This window comes from Mustela erminea, chromosome 18, assembly GCF_009829155.1.
Source record: "Mustela erminea isolate mMusErm1 chromosome 18, mMusErm1.Pri, whole genome shotgun sequence".
Taxonomy (NCBI): domain Eukaryota; kingdom Metazoa; phylum Chordata; class Mammalia; order Carnivora; family Mustelidae; genus Mustela; species Mustela erminea.
This window is the reverse complement of record NC_045631.1, coordinates 6,254,763-6,277,884: the sequence shown is the minus strand read 5'-3', so window position 1 is coordinate 6,277,884 and position 23,122 is coordinate 6,254,763.

Here is a 23,122-nt window from a genome sequence, read left to right as displayed (position 1 = left end):
TAACCCCCCGGAATACTTCAGTATCACATGAGACCAGAGGTGGGAGACATCACTTCAAATGTCTTCTCCCATTAGAGTCCCTTTCTTCCTTTGGTGTCACAATCCCTTCACAAGGACATGGCTGGCTGACGATGGATTTCCGTGTTGCTTCCCAGACTGTATTTTACAACGCACTTAAGGATTATTGACTTCTTGGCCAAAGCGATTTATTTCCTTTCCCTTCTGCCAAAACACCAAAGCTTTCTGCTTTCCCATAATCCCCTACATATGAATTTTTTGCTCTTGATGGAGTTACTAAGCTGAACAAACCAGCATGTAAGTCAAATATCAACATAAATGATTATTTCATGTTATAAGTATTCATTTTAAAAAATCTTATCCCAGGTTCCCAGAAGGATTTGAATATATGCTTACTTATCTCACATTGCCCAAGTGTTGCCCAAACGTTGCTGGGCCCCACCAGCCTGGGGCTGGAATAGGGTTACATTTACATCTGTGCCCGAATGATAATACTTTGAGCCCAAGCAAGAGTAAATCCTCCTCTCCTGTTCGTCAGTTACTTTCACGTGCTCCCAAAGGGGTTTCTCTCAGGTGTGCACAAAGTAGGCAGTCAGTGGTGGCTTCCGAGCTGTCTCTTTTGTCTCCGCCTGTCCTGTTGCAAAGCTAATTCCTCAATCTACCTTCCCTTCTAACTAAACAAAAGCATTCAGGCAGATTCATGAATTGAAAAAAATTATTTGGGGAATGTGTAATAACTAGACCTGTCTTGAACTTGGGCACACGTCATGTCAAATGCAAAGTCCCACCCTCAGCCACGTGACCGTCAACCTTTGATTGTGTGTGACAATACAGGGGAAGGGACAGTGGCTTTGCTTTTGTCCTCTTTAAGTCTATATGTATTCTCGAAGCAACTTCAGTGATGCATTTGGCAAGAACTTGGCTTTACTCCTCCATGCTGCCTGCTGAACTACAATTCTAGGGGAGCCTGCAACAGACCAAGCATCGGGATTGTTCTGAGGATGGGGAGAACATGATGGTTTTTATTGGCCCACAGAACCTTAGCACTGTATAGGACATACTGCGGGTACTAATATTTGCTGGATGAATAAGGAAACCCATGCATGTATTTTGATGCTATCTCTGTATTTTGATGCTACCTCCCCATAGTGAGACTCTGACTTTGAGGTTGGAATTAAAAACACAATACTTATTTCTATTTCTCTTATGCTATTGTCCTGTGTTGTACATTATTCCTTCCGTTCTTGTCAACCCCTGTAGTTGAAAATAGTGGGCTGTAAGTCATGATGCATCTAAAAATCCATGTCTTCATATCTCTGAGTCCCTTTTGAAAATCTCTATTTGGTTACCTCCACATGGTTCTTCAAACTCAAAGCCAACACAGGCAACCCAATCCTTGCCTCTTCCCCTCTCTCGCTAGGAGAAGCCAACCAATCTTCAAAAACCACTGGGTATTTTCTAAGTCTCTTTCAGATCCATTTGCTTCTTTCCAACCCCTTTATCTGCGCTCTGTCAGAGTGCTCCCCAATTGGGGTGCCCTTGCAAAGTGTGTATTAAACAAACCAGGGGCACATTATTCAAAAAATATCACTTAGAAGGTGGCCTTCCCGTTTGTGCTGAGCAGCTGTGACAACGCCCTATCCCTTTGGTCCACCTGGCAGAGTGATGCTCTAGGAAGATAAATCTAACCAGCTTTCTCCTGCAGCTCAAAACACTCCATCGTCCTTGGTGTGAGTCTGCTTGGATTCCAGAACAAAGTACCACAGACTGAGTGGCTCCAGACGTTTATTTTCTGACACTTCTGGGGGCTAGAAGTCTGAGATCCAGGTTCCACAAGGTTGGTTTCTTCCGAGGCCTCACTCCTTGGCTGGAAGATGGCCATCTTCTCCCGGGATCTTCACATGGTCTCTTTGCTCGGTGTCCTAATCTCCTCTTAGAAGGTCACAGTCCTGTTGGGTCAGGGTCTACCCTAGGGACTTCGTCTGGGTTTAATTATCACTTTACATACCTTATCGCCAAAGATAATCATAGTCTCAGGTACAGGGGAATAGAACGGCAACCTATGAATTTTGGCAGGGGAGGCCCACAGTCCAGCCCCTAAGACCACTGAGGTAAAGTCCAGCCTTCTTACGGTGGCTTTCAAGGCCCTCCATGATTTGGCCGCTCCTCCCCCCTGGCTGCTCGCAGTCTCACCCCTCCCACTGAGGCCACTTTACGACCTAACTTATAATTACCAAATCACCTGTTGGTAACTCTCAGCCAGCGTAAGTCACTGGGCTTGTGAGGAAGGTTCTGGAAAACCATCAAATCTCTGAGACTCGCAGAAATGAATTCTGAAATATGACACAGGAGAGTGGGAGGCCCGGGGTGGGGGTGACGTGGGCAGATGTGTGTCCTGGGCTTTGGAAGCCACTTTTACCCACCACCGATGTCTCATCTCCATGAGTTTAAAAGTTACTGGGAACTCAATTATAATGTGGTATTTACAGTCTTAGAAATCCAAATTATAGCTTGGAAACCATCCAGCGAATTCACTTCTGAGTAAGACAAGCATATGAAAAGACTGTATTATATGGACACTTGTCCAGAACATTACAATAAGTATCAGTCGTATCTGCTTTCAGATGTTAGGCATTTTATTCCATATATGGCAGCCCTGTGATTATGGGATGAATGCAAAATAGGCAAAATGGTTGTTTACATTTTGTCTTCAGTTTTCCAATGGCAGCGTGGAAGTTAATTGATTTTATATCTTCTCTCGTCAGCCGGCTGTCATTTTCTCAGAAAATTGTATTTTAAATAACCAGCCCAGTGAAAAATATTTCATGGCATGAAATTGTTCTCTTTCTGTCTTCTTATTTCTGTTGAGACCCTTGCCTTTATCCTTCTGTTTTGAATGGACTGAACTAAGCAGAGACAAGATATGTTGGATTATTAGAATAAAGGAGTATTTACTTAAGTCTATCTCCAGAAGAAAGGGACAAAGTTTCTGCGGCCTCCAAGTTTCAAGGAACAAGCCCATGGACAGGAAACTCCATTTCAGCTCACGAGACTAGAGATTGAGGAACTGTACCTGCTCATGCTCACCTTCACAGATGTTTTAAACTGTAATTATTTTTATAGGTAACGTGTGTTTGCTTTTAAAATCATAAAGGGAAGTAAACACAAATCACTGACTTAAAAATTTTTTTAAATAGGAGCATGCTGTATTGTAATTTGTTTTTTCCTGTTATTCCATGCTCACAAATATGCTCCTATAATATTTTACTTTTAAATCAGCTTATCCTTCATTGTAAAATATACAATGTCATCATAAAAAATTATACATGTAGGATCTGAGAGTCTTCAGGTCTTTAGGTCGCTCTAATGCAATGCAACATGTCTACATCCTTTTAAAAGATGTCCTGTGGCACCTGGGTAGCTCAGTAGGTTGGGCATCTGACTCTTGATCTCGGCTCAGGTCTTGATCTCAGGGTCGTGAGCTCAAGTCCAGTGTTGGGCTCCGTGGTGGGCATGGAGCCTACTTGAACAACAACAACAACAAAAGATTAAAATGTCCCGATATTTTTAATACACTTTTGATTTTGGGATAATTTTGGATTTTCATAAAAGATGCAAAGATCGTATGGAGCATTCCCATGTGCCCCTCGCGCAGTTTCCTTCCTTGTTCACACCTTATAATAGTGTGGTACATGTGTCCACGCCGAGAAACCGATACTGATATTCTCTGAACTAAACTCCAGACCTGAGCTAGATTTTATCCGTTTTCCATTAATGTTCTAGGATCCAATCCAGGGTAGACTGCATTTAATTTTCACATCTCCCCAGAGTTCTCCCCAGCCACTCCTAACTTCTCACGACTGTGACACTTCTGAGGTGTACTAGCCTGGGGGCGGAGGGGATCCTCCTTTTTCAGTTTTTTGCTAATATTCTTCCACGTATGTGTATTCACAAGCTAAGCACAGCGAGGTGTAGAATTTTGATATAAACATGACCTACACTCTAATCCCGCCTTATGATTCTTTCAATGGCAATGTCATTCTTCATCAGCACATTCTCTTTTTGCAGAAACAGTTCCGGATTATCCCTCTGTGGAAACTAAATCTTAATTATTCACTGGCTTCAGATGACAGATGTCTCAACTTTCTACGCTGAGATTCCCGAATCCTCTGAGCGGACACCCTGGGTCTAAATCCCCAGGCACATCAGTGTAATTTTCCAAGGATAAATATTGGAGGCAAAGACTTTTCACAAAAAAAAAAAAAAAAAATTACCCATGTGGTCCATGAGCTCTCCAAAAAGTTTTTGCATATTTGTGATCTGCCACTGCCCACAGCCCCACAAATGCTTCCTCTGACGTGGAGTGTGGCTGCTCTTTTCATCTTTGACAACTTGATAGGTCACTAGTAGCTGCTTCCACATGAAGCTGCATTTTCTTCATGTTCTATTCGCCATATGTCTTTCTTCTTTTCACAGTGTCCTGTTATGGCCATTATCATATTAAGGGCGGGGGAGAAGAAGGGGACAGGTCATTTTTTTCCTACTTCATTTAGAAAGGCTTTTTCTGTCTGGAGGATAGTCACCCTTTCTTTCACCTGATGAACTATTTCTCTTAAGTCACTGCTCTATTTTGTCTTGGCTTTTTTTTTTTTTTTTTTAATAAAAGGACACTTAAAATTGTTCATTTGATCACCAATCACGTTTCCTATTATAATTTCTGCTCTAAGTATTAGAGTCATAAAGTCTTTCCCCATAATCTAGTTCTGCCACTCACCTGTGTTCTTCCTGACGCTTACATGCCTCTGTGTTTTTCTAAAATATTTAACCCATTTGTGGTTTATTTTGGTTCGAGATAGGGTTCTCGCTTTGTTTTTCCAAGTGGTCAGCCAGCTGTCTCAACACCATTTAATGAACAGCCCAGCTTTCCCCCCCATGGATTTGAAAGTCTATTCTGACAATAGCCCATATTAAGAGACTACAAGTGGACCACCTGTTAAGGGTCCAGGAGAGGCTTCCAACAAGAGAACTAGGAAGAGACGATAGTTGAAAACTTTCCAGTTGTTTCCATGACCACCTCCAGTTACACTGTCGGCTTCTGCTGAAAGACATAGCCCAAGCCAAATCCAAACACACATGTCTATTCCTGTCTGTCCCCCAGACCTTACGTCTCTCTTGTTCTATGCCTTCTCCACAGTAGTAGAAGGGTCTGAGCTGCACTAGGGTGACAACTGTTTGCAAAGCCACACACATCCTCTGGAATGTGTATCATTTAAAGGTTCCCCAGTTGTTTTCTTTTCTCTTCTTTTCTTTTTTTTTTTCTTTTTTAAGATTTATCAGACAGAGAGAGAGCATGTGCACACAAGCAGGAGGAGTGGCAGGCAGAGGTTGAGGGAGAAGCAGGCTCCCGGGAAGGCAGGGAGCCTGACGTGGGACTTGATCCCAGGACCCTGGGATCATGACCTGAGCTGAAGGCAGATGCTTAAATGACGGAGCCACATAGGCGACCAGAAGTTTCCCCAAGTTTTATGGTAAACTTCCTACTTTTGCCTTTTCTACAATAAAGAAACTCTACTCCCCAGACTAAGAAATCCACCACTATGTACTAATACATAACAGCTTATAAGCTTAGTGGCAAATTCATTGATTTACTTAAAGAATGAAACCCTACCTCTGATCATAACTATCTAGAGATCAGGCATTGGACTCGATTTTTTCAACTTCACCCAGTTCTCAGGAACAGGTGCAATTCCTGTCCCGCATATCACGGACAAGCAATGGAAGCACAGAGAGGTTAAGTAACGTGCTGAACGTCACGGAGCTGTAAGTGGTACATTTCAGCCTGTGCTGACAGCCATCGCTGACATCTGAACCTGAAGGCTGTTGATACAACCTGACGATACCAATGAAGGGTGTCTTGCACGGCCTCTGATCCTGGACAGAAAGCTTTCCGTAACTGCCAGTGACCACTTCCCAAGCATCGGGATTCGTTTCAGCCTGGAGTTCGTGACATGAGATCAGCAAGGACCCCAAGCCGGGAGCTGGAGTGTGGGCTCAGTCACATCGCCAAGCCACTTCTCCTACAAAAGTCACGTCGCTGGAGTTTCAGTGGCTTCTCGGGGTTGATATCTACTGCATTTCCCCTGTGGATTGTACTGTCTGCCGTGAATGATGACAGCAGACAGGGAGCCAAAGCCTCCCCGCATCTGTCTCCCTCCAGTTCTCTCTGTGTTCCCTTCTGTCTGCTCACAGCGAGAGGCTTAATGTGATTCATTACCTCTGCGGTTCTTAATTTGCAGAAGGTATCAGTTAAAATAGGATGCGGTCATCTCATGCTCCGAATGCGAGCGTGGTCTTATCCGTACCCCGCCACCCTGATCTTACAGATTAGGAAACCGAAGTTGGTTGATGTTAATTAGGTGTCCAAGGGCACACAGCTGCTTAGCAGCCATCTGTGATGGAACCTTCAGATCTCCCGACCCCCAGCCTGCGCTCTCTGCCCGACAGCTTGCTGCCTTCAGTTGTACGACCAGTCCTGCGTTTTGATGACTTTTTTTTTTCAGTCGCGGGCCGGCTGACTCAGATTTCATGTAAGCAAACACAGCTTGAAAGCACTCTTGCCTGCCACATAGAACAAAGTGCCTGTACAAGAGTTTATGGTAGAGATACGGGCACCCACCCTCAACCTTCTCATCTTTTCTCAGTGTAGAGATGTGGAATTTATAAGGTTTCACCCCTGCAATGCAAGGATCAGAGCCCGAATAGTTTGTAAGTGCATCCTCCAACTCCTTTTAATGGTCAGATGTCACAGACGCTTTTTACAGGCCTTGCAAAACATACTTCTTGCATATTTTGGCTGTCGTGACATTCAATTGATTGCACTCTACAAAATATGCTTTTAATTTTCTGCATAAAATTACTATGTAAGAATTGCAGTGGGCTCGCTTGGCATCCACACAGCCCTTTCTTTCATGCCATCATCTGTGCTGAAGTCTGGAAAACTGCCTGCTTATGCCTCGGCTTCCCCTTGGTCGGCCAGGCGAGCTGTAAGCAAGCCAGTGGAAGAGGGTTTCTGGAAAACGGTACTGGTGAGATGGAGGTGATGATGCAAGAGGTAGGCTCTCTTTCTCCCTTTATCCACCTGGAGTGTTGGTGTGATGCCCGGAGCCGTGTTAGTCATCTTGTAACAAGAAAGCAACAAGCACAACAATGAAAACTAACAAGCTAAGGCTGGCGGAATGAAAATCGATGAAGGACCTGTGTCTCAGATGATATCACTCAGAGGTCAAAGTCAACTCCAAGACCAGAGGTCCCCTCCCATACCATTACCATTTGATTTTCAATATAAAAGTGTGCTTTTAAAAAATGTATTTTGGGAAAACACAAAGGTGAAAAATGAAAAGTGATCATAGTTCCAATACCTAATTTTCAAGTGCTGATACTTACTGCTTACTTTTTTTTAATATACTATTACTCTGAATGTTTTCACCTATTAAAATAGCATTGGTGTCTAAACTGCTTTGTAATCTGCCTTTTGTTTTGTATTTAAAGATGAATTATGAGCATTTTCTCACTGGCATTAAATATTCCTATATGATTTATAAAAGCCTCATGTATTCTATTTTCTGGATATACTAATATTTATTTAACCAATTCTTCATTGTTAAGATCTTTAGTTATTTACCAGTTTTTACCATTACTTGTATTTTTTTATGCAAGTGATCTCTTTGGTTCTTTCTCTAATTATTTTTTACTTACAGTACTCATAATGATTTATAAGAATTATTCATATATTAAAGATAGCTATCATTTGTGGAAAGAATGTTACAAATTTATTCTTATTCTGATTATAGAATGAACTTATATTCTGTCCTATATTTTCACTTTTAAAACTAATTAATTATACAGTTAATCTATCTGGAATTTATTTTGGAATATTCTATGTACAGAGTGCTAATTCTGCCTTCTCTGGTTAGCCAGGAATTTCTCAACATTTGTTGAGAATTCTTACTGGTTTTTCAAAGTTTTGTTTATTTCACTGTTCTGTCCATTCCTGTTACAACACTGAACCTTTCACATTTTGCACTTTATTAGAGCTTGGACATCCACTTCCAGAAAGATCGAGTAGACATACATTTTTTCTATTCCTTCTTCCAAGTACTATTAAAAATCTTGACTATTAAAAAAAAATCTTCACTATTCATTTTTTTAAAGATTTTATTTATTTATTTGACAGAGAGAGAGATATCACTAGTAGGCAGAGAGGCAGGCAGAGAGAGAGGGGGGGAAGCAGGCTCCCCGCTGAGAAGAGAGCCCGATGTGGGACTCCATCCCGGTACTCTGAGACCATGACCTGAGCCAAAGGCAGCGGCTTAACCCACTGAGCCACCCAAGTGCCCAAATCCTGGCTATTCTATACAAAAGAAATGTAAGAAGACCCTCAAGGTGGTGAGAAGATGAACTGGCTAGGTACCTCAAGATCGAAGGAGCAACATGGTGCTGAGTCCTCTGGGTTTTCTTTTTTTCCTCATATACCCGAGACTAGGAACTGAAAAGACCTGTACCCAGAAGCACCAAAAGGCACTGACCAAAAAAGACCCTAATAAAAGCCTCTTTTCTCTAACCAAGGATCAGGAAAGGTACAATCCTGCAAGATAGGAAACTTTCAGACCATAATGGCTCACTCCAGCCCACACACCACAGAAGAAGCTGTGGTTACCCCTGCCACCCTCTGGCAAAGACAAAGTGGGGAGACTAGACTTCCATCATTGTCAGCTTATAAGGAGATACCCTAATAACCCTTCCAGATGGTGTCAGAAGAGGCCTAGGAGAGAGTCCAAATGTTCATCCCTACTCAGTGGTGAAAGGACACTGCCTGTCATCAATAGCTCATCAGTGGAGGCCACACTGGAAGTGGTAATGGTGTTCTAATCCACTTTTACTGAGATAAAGTTAAAGAAAACCTAATGAGGGGCACCTGGGTGGCTCATTTGGTTAAGCCTCTGACTCTTGATTTCAATTCAGGTCATGATCTCAGGGTTGTGAGACTGAGCTTTTTGTTGGGCTCCATGATGGGCAGAAAGCCTGCTTAAGATTCTCTTTCCATCTCCTTCTGCTTGCCCCTGCCCACTTGTGCGCGCGCACACACACACACACACTCTCTCTCTCTCTCTCTTAAAAAACACGCATACACACACACAACAAAACATGGCATTTGTTGTGATTTGTTATCCTAAATAAATATTCACTTAAAAAAAAAAAAAAGAAGAAGAAGAAGAACACCCATTAGGAACCTCAACTCCAACCACCCCTGCCAGAAGCAACAAGGAACATTTCCCTCCAACCCCCATATGTCAACGTACAGAAATCAGTGGCTTTCTTATACACTAACAATGAAAATACAGAAAGGGAAATTAGAGAATCGATTCCATTTACTATAGCACGGAGAACCATAAGATACCTGGGAATAAACCTAACCAAAGAGGTAAAGGATCTGTATTCGAGGAACAAGAGAACACTCATGAAAGAAACTGAAGAAGACACAAAAAGATGGAAGACCATTCCATGCTCTTGGATCGGAAGAATAAACATTGTTAAAATGTCTATACTGCCTAGAGCAATCTATACTTTTAATGTCATTCCGATCAAAATTCCACCGGTATTCTTCAAAGAGCTGGAGCAAATAATCCAAAAATTTGTATGGAATCAGAAAACCTAATGAGGGGCACCTGGGTGGCTCAGTTGGTTAAGCCTCTGACTCTTGATTTCAATTCAGGTCATGATCTCAGGGTTGTGAGATTGAGCTTTTTGTTGGGCTCCATGATGGACACAAAGCCTGCTTAAGATTCTCTTTCCATCTCCTTCTGCTTGCCCCTGCTTGCCCCGAATCACTAAGGAAATGTTGAAAAACAAAAATAAAACTGGGGGCATCACGCTACCTGATTTCAAGCTTTACTACAAAGCTGTGATCACCAAGACAGCATGGTACTGGCATAAAAACAGACACACAGACCAGTGGAACAGAGTATAGAGCCCAGAGATGGACCCTCAATTCTATGGGCAAATAATCTTCGACAAAACAGGAAAAAATATACAGTGGGAAAAAGACAGTCTCTTCAATAAATGATGCTGGGGAAACGGGGCAGCTATATGTAGAAGAATGAAACTCGACCATTCTCTTACACCGTACACAAAGATAAACTCAAAATGGATAAAAGACCTCAACATGAGACAGGAATCCATAAGAATCCTAGAGGAGAACACAGGCAGTAATCTCTTCGATATCAGCCACAGCAACTTCTTCCAAGATAGGTCTCCAAAGGCAAAGGAAACAAAAGCGAAAATAAACTTTTGGGACTTCATCAAAATCAAAAGCTTCTGCACAGCAAAGGAAACAGTCAACAAAACAAAGAGGCAACCCACGGAATGGGAGAAGATATTTGCAAATGACAGTACAGACAAAAGGTTGATATCCAGGATTTATAAAGAACTCCTCAAACTCAACACACACAAAAGAGACAATCATATAAAAAAATGGGCAGAAGATATGAACAGACACTTCTCCAGTGAAGACATACAAATGGCTATCAGACACCTGAAAAAATGTTCATCATCACTAGCCCTCAGGGAGATTCAAATTAAAACCACATTGAGATACCACCTTACACCAGTTAGAATGGCCAAAATTAGCAAGACAGGAAACAACATGTGTTTGAGGGGATGTGGAGAAAGGGGAACCCTCTTACACTGTTGGTGGGAATGCAAGTTGGTGCAGCCTCTTTGGAGAACAGTGTGGAGATTCCTCAAGAAATTAAAAATAGAACTTCCCTATGACCCTGCAATTGCACTACTGGGTATTTACCCCAAAGATACAGATGTAGTGAAAAGAGGGCCATCTGTACCCCAATGTTTATAGCAGCAATGGCCATGGTCGCCAAACTGTGGAAAGAACAAAGATTTACTTCAAAGGACAAATGGATGAGGAAGATGTGGTCCATATACACTATGGAGTATTATGCCCCCATCAGAAAGGACAAATACCCGACTTTTGTAGCAACATGGACAGGACTGGAAGAGATTATGCTGAGTGAAATAAGTCAAGCAGAGAGAGTCAATTATCATATGGTTTCACTTATTTTTGGAGCATAACAAATAGCACGGAGGACTTGGGGAGTTAGAGAGGAGAAGGGAGTTGGGGGAAATTGGAAGGGGAGGTGAACCATGAGAGACTATGGACTCTGAAAAACAATCTGAAGGTTTTGAAGGGGCGAGGGGTGGGAGGTTGGGAGAACCAGGTGGTGGGTATTATAGAGGGCACGGATTGCATGGAGCACTGGGTGTGGTGCAAAAATAATGAATACTGTTATGCTGAAAACAAATTAAAAAAAAAAGCCTAATAGAGAAGCTAGACCTTCCAAGCTCACCCATCTGGCAGAAATGAGGTGGCACCCCCCCCTTCACTCACAAGACTAGTATCAGAGAAGAATTTAATTTTATAGCATGATATTCCAAATGTCTGGTTTCAATAAAAAAAATTACTAATCATACCAAGAATATAGAAAGATTCAAAAAAAGAACACTATGGCAAAGAAATACAAGATATGAAAAAGAACCAAATGGAAAATTTTATGACTAAAATAAACAATAACCAAAATGGAAAACTGAACAGAGAGGCTCAATAGCAGAAGTGAAAGGAGAGAAGAAAGAGTCAGAGAACTTGAAGACAGAATGATAGAAATTATCCTGTCTGAACGACAGAGAGAAAACAGACTCACAAAAATCAAAAGAATACAGCCTCAGAGACATGTGGGACTTTGAACAACAGATGTAAGCCTCAGAAGAAATAGAGAAAGGGGGTTGGGGCTGAGAAAGGATTTGAAGTAATAATGGCTGAAAATTTCCTAAACTGACAAAAAGAGAGAGAGAGAGAGAGAGAATGAATGTGTAGATATAAGAAATCCACTGCAAAACATATCATAGTCAAACTTATAAAAACTAAAGACAAAAAAATTATTAAAGGCAGCCAGGGAAATGACACATTAGCTATAAGAGAAAAGCAATTTGGATGACAGTTGATTTTACATTAGAAACCAGAGAGGTTAAAAGGACATGGCATACTATTTCTCAAGTGTTGAAAGAAAAGGGAATAAACGTGCCCATATCCAAAGAAAATATTCTTCAGGCATAAAGAGAAAATTGAGACATCATAGATACAGGAGAATTAAGAGAATTTGTCACCTGCAGATTTATCCTAAATTAATGGCTCAAGGGAGTTGTTTAAACAGAAAGGAGAAAAATGAAAGGATGCTGAGAACATCAGAAAGACAGAAAGAATACAGAAGGAAAAAAATATAGGTAAATATAGTACATTTTCCTTTTTCTCTTAAGTTTTCTAAATTATGTTTGACAGCTGAACCCCAAAACTGTACCACTGTCTAGTGTGGGTCTCCTTGTATGTACAGGAGATATTCAAGACAATTATATTATAAATAGGGGAGAGTATATATTATAAATAGGGGAGAGTAAAGGGATGTAAAGAGAGGTCAAGTTTTCACACTTTGCTCAAATTGGTGAAGGGTGATGCATTACGCTGTGTATGTTATGTATATGTAATGTAACACCTAAAGAAACCATTATAAAAGCTGTATAAAAATATACATTTAGGGGCACCTGGGTGGCTCAGTGGGTTAAGCCTCTGCCTTTGGCTCATGTCATGATCCCAGGTTGCTGGGATAGAGCCCCGCATCAGGCTCTCTGCTCAGCGGGGAGCCTGCTTCCTCCTCTCTCTCTGCCTACCTCTCTGCCTCCTTGTGATCTCTCTCTCTATCCAATAAATAAATAAAATCTTAAATATATATATATATATATATATACACACATTTAAAAATACTATAGACAAATCAAAATGGAATTATAAAAAATTATTCAAGTACTTCATAGGGAGGCAGAGAAGAAAACAGAAAAATGAAGAACCACAGATAAACAGAAAACATAAAAGTGAAACAGCAGACTCAAGCCTTAACATATCAATAGCTAAAATTACGTTAAATGTAAATGATCTAAATACACAATTAAAGATAGTGTAGATTAAAACAAAAATAAACAAGCAAAACAAGAACAAGAACAACAAAAGAGCCAACTCTATGGTATGTATAATCATTTCAAATCTGATGTGTTCAGGTTGAAAGTAAAAGGATGGGAAAAGATTTACCATGCAATGTGAATCCAAAGAAAGCAGGAGGAGCCCTGTTAATACCAGAAAAAGCAGACTTCAGAACAACAACAAAATTGTCAGGCATAGAGTAAGTTATGTGATGATGATCGTGGGAGCCTGTATGTATGTATGTAGGCACCAAACACCAGAAATGGAAAATATGGGAAGCAAAAACAAGAGACATGAAAAGAGAAAGAAATGAATCCACAAGTACAGTAGGAGACTTCAATGTTTTTCTCCCTCAAAACTGAAAGAACAGTTAGACACAATATCAAAAAGGATATAGAAGAGCTGAACTATAGCATCAGCTAGCAGGATCAAGCTGAGATTTACATTCTACCCAACAACAGTGGAATACACATTCTTTGCAAGTACCCGCAGAACATATACCAAGATAGACTCAACCGTGGGCCATAATGCAAATTTAAAAGAACTGAAATTATGCAGAATCTGCTCTCCAACTATAGTGGACTCAAATCAGAGATCAATAACAGAAAGATAACAGGAAAATCTCCAAACTCTTGGAGCCTTATGAACACACTCTTCTAAGTAACCAATGGGTCAAAGAAGTCTCAGGGAAAATAAAAAGTTACACTGAACTAAACGAAAATGAAAGTACATCATATCAAAATTTGTGGGACGCAGAGAAAGCAGTTCCAAGAGAAAAACTTAGAGCTCTTGGATGCATAGTTTAGAAAAGAGGAAAAGTCTCAAGAAGATAATTAAGCTTGCACTTTATTTATAAAAAGAAGACTTGGGACTTAGTGAAGCGTTCTTAGAATGACACAAAAAGCACAACCCATAAAAAAGAAAAACAGATAAACTGAAATTCATCAAAAAGAAAAACTCTTGCTCTGCAAAAGACCGGTTTTGGAGGATAAACAGACAAGCTGTGGACTGGGAGCAAACCACATATCCATCAAAGGATTAGCATGTAGATATATAAAGAACTCTTAAAACTCAACAGTAAAAAGAAAAAAAAACAAAGAACAATCCAATTGGAAAATGAACAAAGACATGAAAAAATACTTTGCCAAAGTAAAAACACAGTTGAAAAATAAGCCCACAAAAGTATTTTCAACATCACTAGTCATTAGGAAATTGCAAATTAAGACCAAGATGAGATATCACTATATGCTAAATACAACAGCTAAAATAAAAAATAGTGACAATACCAAATGCTGGAGAGGATGAAAGGAAACTAGATCTCTCATACATTGCTGATGGAAATTTCAAATTGTACAGCCATTCTGGAAAATAGTTTGTCAGTTTCCTAAAAATGTAAACATGCAATTACCATACTACTCAACAATCACATCTTTGGCATTTAGCCTAGAGAAATGAAAACCTATGTACACACACACACACACACACACACACACACACATACACACTCACGCCAACAACCTGTACATGATTGCTTAGACTGCTTTATTTGTAATTACTGATGCCTGGAAATGCCAAATTTCCTCCAGTGGGTACATAGTTAAATAAACTCATACATCTATGGAATACTACGCAGCAAGAAAGAGTAACCAACTGTTATAACATGCAAGAACTTGGACTGGTTTCAGGGGCACTATGCTGAGTGAAAAATGCCAATCTCCAAAGGTCACATAAGGTATAATTCAATTTCTATAACATTTTCTCAAGGACAAAACTATCAAGGTGGAAATGATTAGGGGTTGCCAAGTATTAGAGATGAGGGAGAGAAAGGGTGAGTGCAGTTGTAAAGGAGGAGCACAAGGGGATCTTTGTGATGATGAAATGTTTTGTGTCTTGATTGCTGTGACGGTTACACAAACCTACACATGTGGTAATGACACAGGTCTACGTACACACCCATTGTACAGTCCCTGGCTTAAGCATTGGGAAAAACTGGGTGGAAGGCTCATGGGACCTCTCTGTACTCTTTGAGCTTTTGGTGAATTTATAATTATTTCAAAATAAAAAGTTTACAAAAATAAAATAAGGTGAAAAATCATTGCAGTGTTATTTTAATTTCTAGAGGTCAACTACCCAACCATTGATGTTATTTTTGTTTCTCAGATAATATTTTCAAAATTGTACTTCTTTGAAATGAGCATTAGAGTTACTTTATCAAGTTCCAGAAGTGATAGCAGATTTCACTAGTATTGTTTTCCAATTACAGATAATTTAGAGGGAAAAAAGTATAACTGCTATCTTTGTAACCACATGATGGAAAAGGCCTGGGTCCTTGAGTCAGCGCTTGACTCTTTTCCATGATCAAACAACAAAATTCAGTTATATTTAGTCACTTAAACATAGAAGCTTTTTAATCTTGCATGTTTCACTAACCAGCCTCTACCAATAAACCAACAGAGCTCATAATAAAATTTCAAAAACTTACTATTGAAATTCTAGGTTTTGGGGGCACTGGGGTGGCCCAGTCCATTGGATGTCTGAATCTTCGTTTCAGTTCAGGTCATGATCTCAAGGTTGTGAGATTGAGCCCCATGTTGAGCTCTGCACTTAGAGGGGAGTCTGCTTGAGATTCTCTCCTTCCCTCTGTCCCTCCCTACCCGCACACACAGGCACTCACACGAGCACACACACATGCTCTCTCTTTCAAAATAAATCTGTAAAATTCTAGGTTATTTATTCTTCATCTGTTTACATAATCAGGGTTTTCTTGAATGCTTTTGGGAAAAAAATCTGATATTTACAAAAATTTTCTTTCTGTGTTTTTTTTTTAATTGTACATTTTTGTGTTTAGAAATCCTTCATAGGCCTCAAACTGGTTCTTTTGTCACTATCTTTGAAGTAGAGAATGTTATCTATATCTTACATTTGACAATAAGGGAGGGTCACTTTTTTTTTTTAATATTTTATTTATTTGACAGAGAGATCACAAGTAGGCAGAGAGGCAGGCAGAGAGAGAGGAGGAAGCAGGCTCCCTGCTGAGCAGAGAGTCCAATGTGGGGCTTGATCCCAAGACCCTGGGATCATGACCTTAGCCGAAGGCAGCAGCTTAACCCACTGAGCCACCCAGGTACCCTGGGAGGGTCACTTTTGATTGCTCTTGTGTGTTCAATGGAATTCTGCAATCCAGTAGCCGGAGGAGGTGTGGAGAGAAGTATAGGTCTAAAAACCTAATCTGCCCCATCTCTTCTCTGCTGTGTGACAAGTTGTCACGTTATCTCCTCCCTCTGGTCACTACAGCAGGGACCGGTCCAGACCATTTCCTGATGTGTCAGCCTCCTGTGTCTGGATGAGCTCTCTCCATCCCTCATTGGTTCTCAGCTCGGAGGCATAAACACAGACTCTGATTTCAACTCTTCCAATCTCACAGCAATGGGCACTTTCCATCTGTATCCCACCTAATTTAGTGGCACCATTTGCCTCTGTTGACCACTCATTCTCTCTTTCTGGAAACACCTCTTTCCCTTGTTTTTGGACGCATGCTCCTCTGACTTGCCTTCTATCCTCGTGGCTCTATTTTTGTAATATCATCTGACAGTTATCCTTCTTCCCACCCAGGACATGTTGTCTTCCTCAAGAATCTTAAGTGTTCCTCATTGTCATACTCTCTCACAGGGTGACCGGCTGTCAGTCTGTCCAGACCTGAAGACGTTCCCATCACATAAAACAGTGCTAAAACAGACAAAATCCCAAAGTAGGATACTTTGCTAACTCTACTATGAAAATCTTCTCTATTCCACTGGCTTCAAGCATCAGTAGACATGAACCACATCTCTGCATGGTTCCTCCCACACCAACAGATGCCTTCTGTGGTCACTAACTTGGACTACGTCACCAGCATCTATCCAACGGCCCTATCCCTCACAGAGGAATGATCCCTCTCCCTCAACCCCCACATCCAAATGACTGATACATTTTTATAATTATAATTTTGTTTTTAATATTTTATTTATTTGAGAGAGAGAATGTGAGTTGGGCGGGGGAAGGAGAGGGACAAGCTGACTCCTTGCTGAGCATAGAGCCCATCTCGGGGATTGATCCCAGGAACCCCAGGATCATGACCTGAGCCAAAACCAAGAGTGGGATGCTTAACCGACTGAGCCACCCAGGTGCCCCAGTAATTCTCATTTTAAAATCCCTTCTGAACCGTTCATGTGTCACGTGCTTCCTAGAATACTGTTGCATCTTTATAATTGGTGTGATTGTAAGAGACAATGATCTTGTAAGTTGACAATTGGTCAACTTACAACAATTGGTCAATTGGTGTGATTGTAAGAGGCAATGATCATTGTAAGTTGACAATGATCTTATTCTACTTCATCCAGGCAAATGGTAGGATTCAGCCCCTTGGAGATAAGTATGTAAGCCCTCTGGCCAATTAAACATCAGCAGAAATGACACAACATGTTCTGCTGTGGGAAGAGCTGGTGAGTGATTTGCCTGGTTTCCTTCCGCCTACTATGACAAATAATCTCCCACAGTGGGAATTTTGTCAGTCTGCATTAAGTTGTCAGCCAGGGCGATGTTGAGCCGAATGCTGGGGGAGTTCATAGAAGATGTACAGTCCGAAGCATATTTATTTTTTAAGCCACTGTGATTTGGGGTTGTTCATTACTATAAGACAACTTGGCCTATAGTGACAAATATGCTTGGTCTCCTCAACTTTCATTTTTAGCTTCTCCAAACAAGTTTCCACACAATAATGAGAATAATCTTTTAAAACACATAACATGCATTGGTCAATCCCTTTTCGATGATCCCCTATGAACTTGGGAAATAACAAAATCCTTACCATGGGATGTTATGCCCTCTCATTTTCTCCAGCTTTTCCCTTCCCATCCCCCCGCTTCCCTCTCTCTCTCTCTCCCTCTCCCTCTCCACCACCTTATTATAAATACGCCCTTCCTTCCCCTCCCTTACTTTGCAACATGTGTTTATTTTGTTGTGGACATTTCCCATTTGACAGATAGTGAATGTTTCTATGGTCAGTTCATTATATACATAAGTCTTTATTTCTTTATCACCTGTGGGCAGCAGCTATAGACGAAATCAAGGAAACGACACGTTCCTAAGCTTCTCTCCTGCTCACCCATTGCTGATTCTGTCAGTTACAGAGCTACAGCAGAAGACATTTCCATGTCACTTACAGGAATGCTGATATACAAGAAATCCCACTGTGAGGCATCTCCCCACGCTCACATCTGCGCGGAGAACCACTCTGCAGCCAAGCTCTCTATGGTACAATGGATACAGGCTATCAGAAGTCCTCCTCTTCCTATACCCATGAGCTGCTGGCTCACAGTAGTGATGATCTGTGCATTATCTGCATTGCTTTTATTAATTTCTTTTATCATTTACTGCTCTGTAAATTAAAGACTCAGTTACTCCAATGTCAAGCAGATACATTTTACTTGTACTGAATTGAGTGCCTACTACCATCTATTGCAATTATAATTATGTTTTTATTTTGATAATTCAACTTACAAAAGAGCACCCTCCAAGAACATTTTGTTAGGCTTTCTAGTTATTCAAGATTACTAAATATTTGTGGGTTCCCCCCCACCGTGGTGGCAATTTTCCAAGTTTTTGTTTAAATGGATTTAATGAACACTTTTTTGTCCTTTTATCTCTTGGAAATTTCCTATTCATCTCTTGGAAATCCTCATTCGGTTATCAAATACTTGTTTTTTCCAGAAGGGTTTATGAAGCCTATGTTTATTTTATTTTTGCATATCTGAACATGTCTCTCTTGGTATTAAAAACATTTGGTCTCATATCTTACCTGAGGGGATGTAGACATATGTTGCTGAAAAGAATTTTGAACTCAGTTTGAATTTTTTCAAAATTCTTAAAATCTGTGTTTTATTATTATTATTTTTTTTTAATGAGGGAGGGCAGCAGGAAGCTGTCAAGAGCTGGGTGTTGAAGGGATACAATCTGCGATCATCAAAGACCAGAAAATTAAATGTGTACGTTTTACCTGATCATTCTACACCAATTTTTTCTGGGACACAGTGGGCTCGTTCCCTAAGACATACCCCACCTTTGTTTTATGAAATGTTTCTTCTCTTGTATTTTTGAATACTTTGTATCTACTTCATTTGCTTACTTTCCTCTTGCAGGTTCACCAGTCATACGCAGGCTTACCCACTGTCTTATTTTCTCTGTAGCTTTTGCACCTTTTTACATATTTTGCCCATTTTTTTTTCTAAGCCTGTCTTCCATGTCTCTCTCAGCAATATTAATTTTTGTTCATTCCAATGTGCTTTTGGTTTTGAAATGATTTTTTTTCCTCTTCTACATTTTTCCTGGAGCTCATTCAGCTTCCATTCTTTCTTTCTGTTGTCTTATCATGTCTTGTTCCATCATTCTATTTCTTCTTTGAGCTCTGAGCTGCACCAACACCATTAAGAAATCTTTCGCCTCTGTGGGTAAATGTCTGTACTGTTCTGCTTTGCAAAGTAAATCTCTTGATGTACATTCTCTGTTGATTTTGGTTTGGTATATTTCTTTTTTTTTTTTTTTAAGATTTTATTTATTTATTTGACAGAGAGAAATCACAAGTAGGCAGAGAGGCAGAGAGAGAGAGAGTAGGAAGCAGCCTCCCTGCTGAGTAGAGAGCCCAGTACGGGGCTCGATCCCAGGACCCTGAGTTCATGACCTGAGCTGAAGGCAAAGGCTTTAACCCACGGAGCCACCGCCAAGGCCATTGGTTTGATATATTTCATCTGTATGTTTCATCCTTCTCTGTTTATTTCTGATTATTACATGTCTCCAAATGGGGGCTTTTTTCTTTTTTTTTTTTTCCTGGATCAAGCATTTACTAAAAAACTGGATGAGGAGTACAGGACATAATATGGAACACGAAGCACTTTCCCCCCAACTCTAGAGTGCATCTCTGCTATGAGCTCATTTGCCCCTCTCCCACCAAGAATGACCACATATCTCACGTGTGTGATAAATCTGCGAAGATATTTAATGTATTTCATTTCATTTCATGGTGATTGCTACTTCTCTCACCGTGTCTTCCAGGCCACTGGCTTTCCACAAAGATAACGTATCTATGTAAAATATGTCTCACCCCCAGCTCCCGTGCCACAATCTAGCATGGAACAGGACTTCAGGCTGTTCCCAGTGCCCCAACACTGTGCCTTGCACTGCTACACTCCAGCACGGTCGTTTTGACTCTTGTAGTCTTTCATTAAAAAAATACTGAGCTCCTACGGGGGGGACCAGAGCACTGGCCAATATTTTGCAATTCTTTCCCTCATAAAGTATACAGCCCAGAGGGAGACAAACATCAAACAATCAATTAAAAAATTCTGTGCAAATTAATATAAAATTATAAATTATAGTGATCTAGATTTAGTACTCTCACTGGAAACTTCTGGAATGATGGAAATGTTCTCTGCCCCCACTGTTTTAATAGAGTGACCACTGAGAACATGTGGTTATTGAGCACTTTAAAGGTGGGTAATGTGCTGAGAGACCGCGTTTTAAATTTTATTTAAATTTAATGTAACCTTAATTTAAATTTTATTTAAATTTAAATTTAATTTAAATTAAATACCCACCTGAAGCTACTGGCTAGTTACTGGGCAGTGGTTCCAAGAAGGACATTATATTTTATTTAAGATCTAAAAGATAAGTGTATCCAGGAAAAGAGTGGGGAAGAAAAGCATCTAAAATTGAAGAAAGGGATGCCTGGATGGCTCAGTCATTGAGCCTTTGGCTCAGGTCATGATCCCAGGGTCCTGGGATCAAGTCTCGCACTGGGGAACTGCTTCTCTCTCTGCCTGCCGCTTCGCTTCCCCACCTGTGTTCTGTATCTCTCTCTCTCTGCAAATAAATAAATTAAAATTAAATTAAAGTCTAAAAAAAATCAACAACAAAGTAAAAACTTTACAGGTGATGTATATGTTCATTCTTTTCATTATGATGTTGTTTTAACATTGTGTACACATATCAGAACTTACTCAATTGCACACTTGAAATATTGACAGTTTACTATATTTCAATTATACCTCAAAGCCGTTTTATTAAGTGATCTGTCATCGCAACACATGTATACATATGCTGATTTATGACACGTTCATAAACAGATCTGTGGATGTGAGCTATCTTTGAAATGCCTCAAAATGTACCCCTAAGAACAGGCATATGTATCCTACCCAGCACTGTATTCTGTGACCTTCATGATTCCAAATTACGTGCAAACCAGAATCCCTGGGCATCTTTTTTACCTTCTTATTTCCATAAGAAAAAATTAATCAGGTTCTTTGCAGGGACTCTGATTTCGGTTGCTTTTTTCCACGGGAAAAACCAGAGGACGGCCTTTGACCCATAAGTCTGGGTACGGAAGTACACAAAAGAACAGAAGCAAGCAAAGAGAAAGGGAAATGATCCCTTATAGAGGCTGGTATGATCTAGAGCCGTGATTTTTTTTTTTTTAGGCTAGAGGATTAGTTAATTCCCGCTTGTCCCTGTGTTGTGGGCATCAGTCGCCTTAACCAGACAGAGAGGTCTTGCCTCTCCACTGCTGGCTGCTCAGCAGGGAAGGATGCTGATAAAAGTTAGTGAAGGTGCCGAGACTCCGATCCTCTTCAAAACACCTATGGGCTTCTAGGACTTGAGTTGTGTACTAAAGAGATGAGGACAGGGCAGGACTATGGCCACACCTTGAGAGGACAGGGTTTCATTAGCTGGTGGAGCGTCTGGGTGCTGTGACCCACTTCCACGTAGCTGGGAAAGCCTGGGCTTGAACCCCTACTTCTGGCTCTTTCTGCTCACTCTTTCTCCATTTACCTCTCACTGGTTCTTCAACCAAACCAGGTGCTTGGGCTGCCACTTCTTCTTCATACTAGAGAATCTCTCTCTTTAAAAAAAAAAAAAAAAAAAAAAAGTTTTATTTATTTATTTGAGACAGAGAGGGAAGGAGGGAACCTGAAAGGGGCAGGGGGGACGGGCAGAGAAAGAGGAAGAGGGAGAAGCAGACTCCTCACTGAGCAGGGAGCCTGTCAAAGGGCTCGATCCTAGGACCCTAAGATCATGACGCAAGCAGAAGGTAGATGCTTTACTGACTGAGCCACGCAGATACCCCAACTGGAGAATCTCTTGGCAGGCGTGCAGTTTGCCTCTTGCATTCTCTGGAGAAACCAATTCCCATTGCAGCGTATGTATGAGTTCATCAGAAACCAGCGGGTCGGTGAGGTGGTTGCATCTTGGATTCCTGGAGCCCGGGAAGTCTTGTTATCAGAACACTTCCGCAAATATGGTACATCCATTCCCAGGTGTCTAAGCCGCCACTGTTAACACCGAAGAAGGCTCGAATATCGTGACTCTAGAGACAGGGGTCTTGGATTCCTCTGACTTTGGCTCTGAGGTGCCTCAGTGCACCTGTTCCCAGGGCATCTAACTGTACAGGGATCTAGGGCAGATTCACACTGGAAACAGGGATGCAGGCAGCTCTAAGTTAGGAAGGAGGAAAAGCAGGAGAAGCATTCACGGAAGGGCTCAGAAAAGAGGAGAGAGGGCAAAAGGAAGAAAGGGAGAGAGATAGGGACACGAGGTAAGAAGATGGGAGGGCATCAAAGGACGAGAAGGGGAGGAGCCAGCGGGTGGAGGTAAGGAGGGCGGGGCCGTGGAGCAGCAAGCAGGAGAGGACAGAGGCGCGGACCCCAGGCGAGTCTAGCTCTCTGGAGGGTGCTGCTCTTAGGATAACCATGGCCTCTGGAGCCCTTTCGAACATGTCCATCCTGCTTTGAGAAACGGCGAGCACGCTTTTGTTTTCCAACCTTGGGAGTATAAATTTTGAAATGCAAATTTATCTTCTCCAGGAACTTCGAAGGGTTGTACATCTCCGAAAGAACACAGAGTTTTCCCGGGACCTCGGCCCTGGCCGTTCTTATACAAACTGAAGTCAAAAAATCCTCTCGACACTTACGAGCTGTC